Raw genomic sequence first — 7575 nt, 5'->3', positions numbered from 1 at the left:
AAAGCTGAAAACTGTTGAAGAAAATCTCTTCAAGGCAATTTAGCTTTTTAAACGGTGGTCAACTTAAAAACTTTTGGTCATAATTATGGTACTTAAGTACGACGCTAAAGATGTTTTTACTAAAAATCATGAGGAAAAGCCAATTCTCCAACTCAATGTTGTTTTGTTGGCTGAACAGAAGTTCATTAGAAGTTGTCGTAACTCAACTTTTTGTTGTTGAGCGCAGACATTTGTTTCATGAGAAACTATACAATAAAACAATTTTTTTTTCTGAAGCCCTTTCTGTGCCTCTTGATCCCATTTATCACTACTATAGTTGAAGTCTATCAGTACGGGGGTTTGAAGTTGGATTGCAACAAACTTATTTACTAAAATAACTAAATTATGCTGCTGGTTCACCATCTCGTAATGTAAAAACAACTTGACTGATAAAATAATATGAACAGAATCCTTTAGATGGAACTATTAAGCTGCTTTTTAGTAGATAAATTAGTTACACCATTCACAAAGCAATTTTTGAGTTGTAGTTGACTAATGTATGTAAACCTGCCAATGGCTGACACTCAAATGTGCAAACCAATACTTCACCAGACAGCACTACACCCCCCACTGTGCATTGACAGACTTCCCACAGTGTGGTGAGTGTAGGGGGTATAGCTCAGTGGTAGAGCATTTGACTGCAGATCAAGAGGTCTCCGGTTCAAATCTGGATGCCCCCTGTCTTTCTGTTACATCTCATGTTTGAGCAGGAGCAGCAGTTCTATTAAAAGAATGCACTGTTGTGTCTTCTTCATCACCTCACACCATATTCAAAAAACACCCGGTGGTTTTTGTCAGATGTCAGAGTTTTCCTACTTTCACACAGCTTTTCATTTCAGCCTGCAAATCCGCTGTCACTCGAAACATACTTGAGACCAGAACTGCATATTATTGCAAAAAAAAAAAAAAAAAAGACATTACGATAATGTAGGAATTTTCCCCAGATGGCTCGATATTTGAGAAAAATCTGAACATTGTAGAGCGATTTTTCTGGTGACACTACAAAGTAAATAAAAGTAAACCTTCCTGGCATGGTGTAACATTGCCAGAGCAGGGTTTTTGGCTTTGGATGGCATTCAGATCTGGGTTTGCGCTCATCATGCAGAGCTTTGTGGTGTTTTTGAACCTGTTTTTGATCAACTTCATCCTGTCTGTAGCTTGAAAATTTTCATTTTGTGGAATCTGCGTGTCAAACTAACGTTGTGTCTTATGAGTACAGTTTTAAAAACTGCATGCAAGAAGACTGAAATTAGGTTCACTCCTTTCTTGTGGATTAGTCCAATACCTGGAATGTGACTACTGATGCTGAAACCACATATTGTGCAGCCCTATGAGATAGCTAGTCTGAAACTTTTTGGTCAAAACTATGTCATAGTTCCATTGTAATGTCACACACAAGAATCTTAAGCTTGTTTTTTTATGATTGATTTACCAATAACCTTCTATAATCACACCACTGTTAACATATGGATGCACACTCAGTCACACGCTGACTCCACCAAACACAGAACCATAAATGTTTAATGTGATAACTTATAGGGGTACATTTCGAATCTACAAGTTGATTAGGTCATTTATTAACAACAAAACATTTGCTACTTTCATATTTATTCTGCGAAAGTTGTTGTATTGCTGATTGTGTTGGGAAAACATGTAACACTGCAAGAGTTTTTGGAGGATTTCTGAAAAGAGTTATACGGTGATGTAGACTCTGGAACTAAAAATCTGAAAAACTAAGCTGCGGTACCATCTACACTATGAGAAACATTCATCCACAACCAGTCGCACACTTACTTAAAGCAACACAATCGCCTCCACACACACACACACACACACACACACACACGTTAATGTAAACACTTGAACAACTGCTTCCAAACTGTCCTCATGTCCATATAAGATGAGGCTGCTGGCAGAGGAGATCCAGCGACAGATTAACAACCAGCCAACAGTGATTGTCCTCCACTCAGTATTTTGCTTTTACTGTAACGTCGCGTTCAAAGGGCCACGCCGAGGCCTGAGGATGGATGACGCCGCCGTGGCTGCCTTTAAACAAACATGACCTGCTGGACCGAGCGCCAACTGGTGCGAGCAGAAAAACACGCTGTGGCCAAGAGGTTTCCAGTGTTAACAGATAAGAGAGAAACACATCTGTTGCACGCGGCTCTCCAAAAATGTAGACCAGGGATTCATTTGAATTTGTTTTAAAGCTATTGTATTCCAAAAAAAAACAATACTTTATCTAACACAGATGAGAGAGGGTGAATAAACTGCAGGATACTGAACAGCAAACTAACCAAGATGTGCCCAACAGCAAATACTGTGTTACAAATTCTTCCAAATTGGCTGTTTTTTTAATGTTGAAATCCAACATGAGCTGATGGTACTTTGTCAAAGATGCTGTATTTTGGACAAATCCTGCTCGGATTCAAAAATAGAAGATGACATTGCCGTTGGCAAATCTGTCCACCTACACTGAAAAAGGTGTCCAAGAATCATGACTTCTCTCAACATGCTGTATGCTGATGAAAATATTTAGTAAAATGTGATAATATTGTGTTGAAAAAAAAATATCAGAACTTTTACCAACATTTCTGAGATTTATGGTGAGATTTAGAGCATATTCATCCAGCTATGCTCTGATATTGGATCACCTGATGCTAATAACCATACTAATGCTGCTTGATTAGGTCAACCAATCAACCATAGCACCCTGTTTAAGTGGACTCTGGCTCATTCTGAATTTGTAACTGCAGCCTGGAGGTCACTGACCACAACAGAAGTCTTCGTCATGTTGCCCGTTGCTAGCTAAACTCCCACAATGCTCTCTGATTGCCAACATGGAACTGTCTGTAGTACAGAGGTGCAAAATGTAAACACATTTCTTAACCAATGGTTAGCAGTGTTATCAATCAATAATGTATTAATTGTCTACATTATTAATGTATAGTGGACATTGTTCGATATACTGATAAAGCTATTTTTAGTCACAACCACATAGCATGTGCCTCAAAAGCTACATGGTAGCAGTCATGGATTGTGGTTGGTCTTACAAATGTGAGCTCTGGCTGGAGGCCATGAACCTTCACGGAAGTCTTTGTCATGGTGGCCTATTGCACAACACATTGCTCTCTGCTTGCCGTAACGCAACTACTCGTAGTCCAAGCGGCTGCCTCCTTGGGTTGCAATAGCATCGAACAGTAAGAGGCTCCACCTGGTGGGAGAACCAGATACTTCAGCTACAATCAATTTTCCTTTGTTTTCTACCTTATCGGATAAGATATTTTGAATCGGTTAAATTATTAATGCTTTGTGCACTATGATAACATCTGCAAACTGGATTCAGAATGCAAACTTTGACAATAAGAGGCGGTGGTGTTAGCTAATTTATTAAGTTGTTGGATTTTCTACTTAAAACTAGAGTACAGGACCCCACACATACATAAAAATGAATGCATTTTACATGTAAGACAAACTTGTTTACACAATTCTGATTAAGCCTATGAGGATGAGTTAAATCTCTCTGCATTTTGCAGAATACTGGAGTTTTGAATCTGCCATCTGAGGTGACAATCCCTCACTGATGCCCTGGCAACGATGTGTTTTACGAAAACCAGCAAAGTTTGGTTTTTTCGAGCTGAAGAGTGGAGTAACCATAGCGATGGAGATGGAGGAGAATACAGCCCATAGGAGTGAGGCGGCAAACAAACCTAAGAAGCAACCAAGAAAAGTTTCTGATGCTCCGATGAAACTTTGGACGACAAAACCTCTGCGCTGCAGGTTTAAAGTACAGACTGTCCATAAAGATAAAGATAAGATAAAGATAAAGATAAACTTTATTCATCCCGAAGGAAATTGTTTTGCCAGAGTACAGTTAAAGCAAGCAAAACAGTTAAAGTAAACAAGTAATTCCAAATAAGAATAAAAATAAAAAGTAAAAAATAAAAGTAAATAAAATAAGAATAAGAATAAAAGATGGACGTAGCCTCCAAGCTGCAAAAGTGAAGTCTGAAGTGCCTTAAACTTGCATTATTTCTAGCAGCCAGCAGGGGGCGACTCCTCTGGTTGCAAAAAGAAGTCAAATCAATAGAAGTGTATGAGAAAACGAGCACACTTTTCACTTGATTTGTTGCCTCCGCAGACACTTTCCTAATAAGTTTAAGATCTCAGTTGCTAGTTTTAAGACTTTTTGAACACAGAAAGATGTCAATTGTTGAAATTATGGCCGAGTTTAAAACAAAATAGACAATAAAGCACATTATGTTTTAGGGCGGGGCTACCATGAGACTGACAAGTGCATAGTGTTCTCAGGTTCTCCAGTCAGATCCAGGGCTTGCTTGGTTTCAAAATGATGTCATCCAGCTTTCAAACTTTTGGCATTAAAATAGTAGGTCACTATTGTGATGTCCATTTTTAATATACAATCCATGGTTTTAAAGAACAAGCCTGTCTTGAAACTGTACTTTCCAAGTAGGTGACGGAGCACAAAATCCACTGTCCTCACTCTGTGTAAAAACATACCGACATGTTTATTTGAAGCTAACATTAACCCTCGTGAATTTAAGTTGAACAAATCTTTTGTAAAGTTGAAACCTTTTATCGTTCCAAATTTAGTCCAGTTAAACACAAAGAGAGAATTTTACACAAAAATGATGGCAACTTTGGAAAGTATCCTCTTGATTTGACTAACGTCGCATTTAAAACATGTTGCGTAAAACAAAGTCAAATGTACAAACTGAACCTGCATTTTTAAGCTGAAAGCACAATACGTTGGGATCTTTTGGTAGCCAGTATGCACACAATTACACAAACAAAAACTGTGTGCGTTCAATACAGATTTGCACCTTTCTGGGATCTGCTCACATGTGGACCAAACCACCTCCAGATGTGGGGCCGCCATTTTGAATGACACTTGCATTAACAGGTTTTGTTTTTATCCGAATACATTTCTTATGGTAGCAGCAGGTTTACTGTAAATGGTGACTCACTCACCGTCGAAAATATAAAGATTTGAAGGTGCAACAAGATTCGAAGATGACAAATCTCAGTTCAGCAAATGATATACACACATAATCCACAGCGGGGTATGTAGGGTATCAGAATTACATATTTAGATTTGCTTTTTCCATTAAAATGATCGTTTCATGCCTTGAAACAGCTCAAATGTCGGGCTGCACAATATATTACTTTGGTATCGACACTGCAGTGTGACCACGTGATGTGAAGTACGGCAAATGAACTCAAACACATCATGGAGAGCTCTTTTTGTTCCTCGACACAAAGATAATTGACAAATCTAAAAGAGAAATCTGTTTGATGCAACATCATTTCCTCTGATTTAAGGCTTTTTGATGTTGAAACGACAGAGTTTCTTAACATCCTGGCTCTGCATGTGCCAAAATGAGCGAGGAACAGGTGAGAAACTGTGAAAAGGAAGATTTGGTTGCGAAAAGAAAGTTGTAGGAAAATATTTCCGCTCCAGAAATGATGAAGCAGACCAAAAGCAGGTTCTCTGTCTGCAGCGTCTTGTAATTGTTGCCGCTACGTTAAGGCATACGTTTGTTTAAGCGTTTTAAATCAGCACCACAAAGCTCTGCATGAAGAAGCCAGATCTGAATTTCCATTTCAAGCAAAAACACTATTCTGGGTGTCTTCGCCAGTGTTACAACATGACAGAAAGGTTCCAAATGGCTTTTTCAGCTTTTTAACAAATATTTTTTATCTTCTGTGCCAAAGCAGTCCTCTGCAAAACCACCAAAAGCCTTCGAAAATGATTAATTATTTCCAAATCGTAAGTCATTTGGTGAAAGTTCTTGTATTGTTTTATATCGCAGGAAAACAAAAATGTTTTTTCCAACAGCATGCCGTTCGAGCCTGAAGCTTGTTTAAGTCACAGCTGATTTGCAGACTAACATGATAAGAAAACAGTGGCTGATGATGATGAATTCGGATGATATTGATCAAAAACAGGTTCTCTGCTGGCAACTGTTGCATCTACACGATCTTTCTAGAATGATTCATTCTTCTGAAAAAGGTTCAGTATGAAAACACCTTAAATCTGAATCAGTGTCTTTGAGTTTCAAGGTGGAAACACTCAAACGTGGTGTTGGCTGCTTATTTCATTAACGACCTGTCTTCTGGCATTAAAAAAAAAAAAAACACCATGAGAACATTTTATCAAGGTGAAAAACGTGATTTTCACCAGAGGAGGGGGGTCTTTGAGGACATTGGGTCAAAGCTGAAGTGGAAAGTAGCTCTCTTTCATTTTCAAAAAGTGATTTAGATAACACGGCTACACTGTGGATTTACAGCCTGTTAAATAATCTGCTTTGGCTCGTCCCACTGGAGACGCTACTGTGGCACCACATATCTCGGCAATTAAGCTGGCAAATAAAATAATATTGGAGCCAAATTACTGGAACAAGACAGCGGCAGAGGCGAACTTATGCTCAGAAGTGACATGACGAGAGTGGGTGCGGGTTTGGTTCGTGCATGTGTGTGTTTGGAAGGATTTCCGGCCACCATTGCTGTCAGCAAAGGGCAGAGAAATGCCAGAGTAAGTGAGGAGAGGAGGCTTCCTGTTGGTAAACATCCTCCCAGATAAAGTGCATAATTAAGGAGGGTGTTGTGATGGCTTCGAAGTGGAAGGATGAAACTCGGACCACTCTTTCAGACATTCTGCTCACAGAGATCCACGCTGATCTGCAAATCTGACTCTTTAATCTGAGCTGCCCTCCGGTGCCGAATTCGGATCAGTTCGTCCTGTCCTCGGACGAACGTGTTTTCCTGCAGCGGATCTGCATGCAGCAGCCTGGCGTCTCCGCAGGCCTACATGAACTTTATGTCTAATTGATCAGAGGTGCCGCACACACACTGGCGTTAAACCCCCGCTGCCTGGCACGAGGAGGGCGTCCATCTGTTTCTCACCACAGCCTCTCAGCAGATAAAGATCCGACTTCTAAAAAAAGCAGGACGAGGTGAGATGGTGAGAGCAGGATGAGCATAGTGGGACATTCAAAGCGGATGGATGGATGGATGGATGGATGTTGGAGGGGGGGAGAGCAGGGAGGAGTGGGAGGAAAAAAGAGGGGAGAGAGAGCAGGACTTGGCCAGGTTTGAAGCGCTGGTTGTCTGTGGTGAAGTGAGCTGGTGTTGTTTTTTTTTACCTCCAGAGAGACAATGACTGAGCTCAGCGTGGGTGTGTTTGTTCTAGATATTCTCATCTCTTTTTTTTTTTTCTTTCTCGTCCATTTTTTAACTGTTATGACTAAACATGCCCACAACATCATGTCACTTCCTAAAAGCCGGTGCCTATTTGTAGCTGTGAAAAGAGTGACACCATGGAGAGATGAGGGAGAAATTTATAAATGAAGAAAAGCTCCTTTTTTTTTTTATCAAGTAGTTTTTCTTTTTTCTTATTATTTAGGGTGGAGGTGGTGTCAGACAACATGATTTCACATTTACAAGATGGAAAAGCAGATTTGATGCCACAAAAACTCAACTTTACAATCACTCAGTTAATAATAAATAAATAAA

The 7575-nt window shown here is 39.7% G+C and overlaps 1 non-coding gene across 1 annotated transcript; it reads left to right on the top strand.

Annotated features, from left to right (window-relative positions):
* Window positions 1-647: 647 nt before the first annotated feature.
* Window positions 648-719, top strand: trnac-gca (transfer RNA cysteine (anticodon GCA)). Its single transcript has one exon. It is a non-coding gene; the product is annotated as a tRNA-Cys (tRNA).
* The last annotated feature ends 6856 nt before the right edge of the window (window positions 720-7575 follow it).

The sequence above is a fragment of the Stegastes partitus genome, unplaced genomic scaffold (assembly GCF_000690725.1).
Source record: "Stegastes partitus isolate 25-593 unplaced genomic scaffold, Stegastes_partitus-1.0.2 Scaffold1541, whole genome shotgun sequence".
Classification (NCBI taxonomy): Eukaryota; Metazoa; Chordata; class Actinopteri; family Pomacentridae; genus Stegastes; species Stegastes partitus.
Note: the sequence above shows the minus strand (reverse complement) of the source record. Positions and strands in the feature narration are given on the sequence as shown.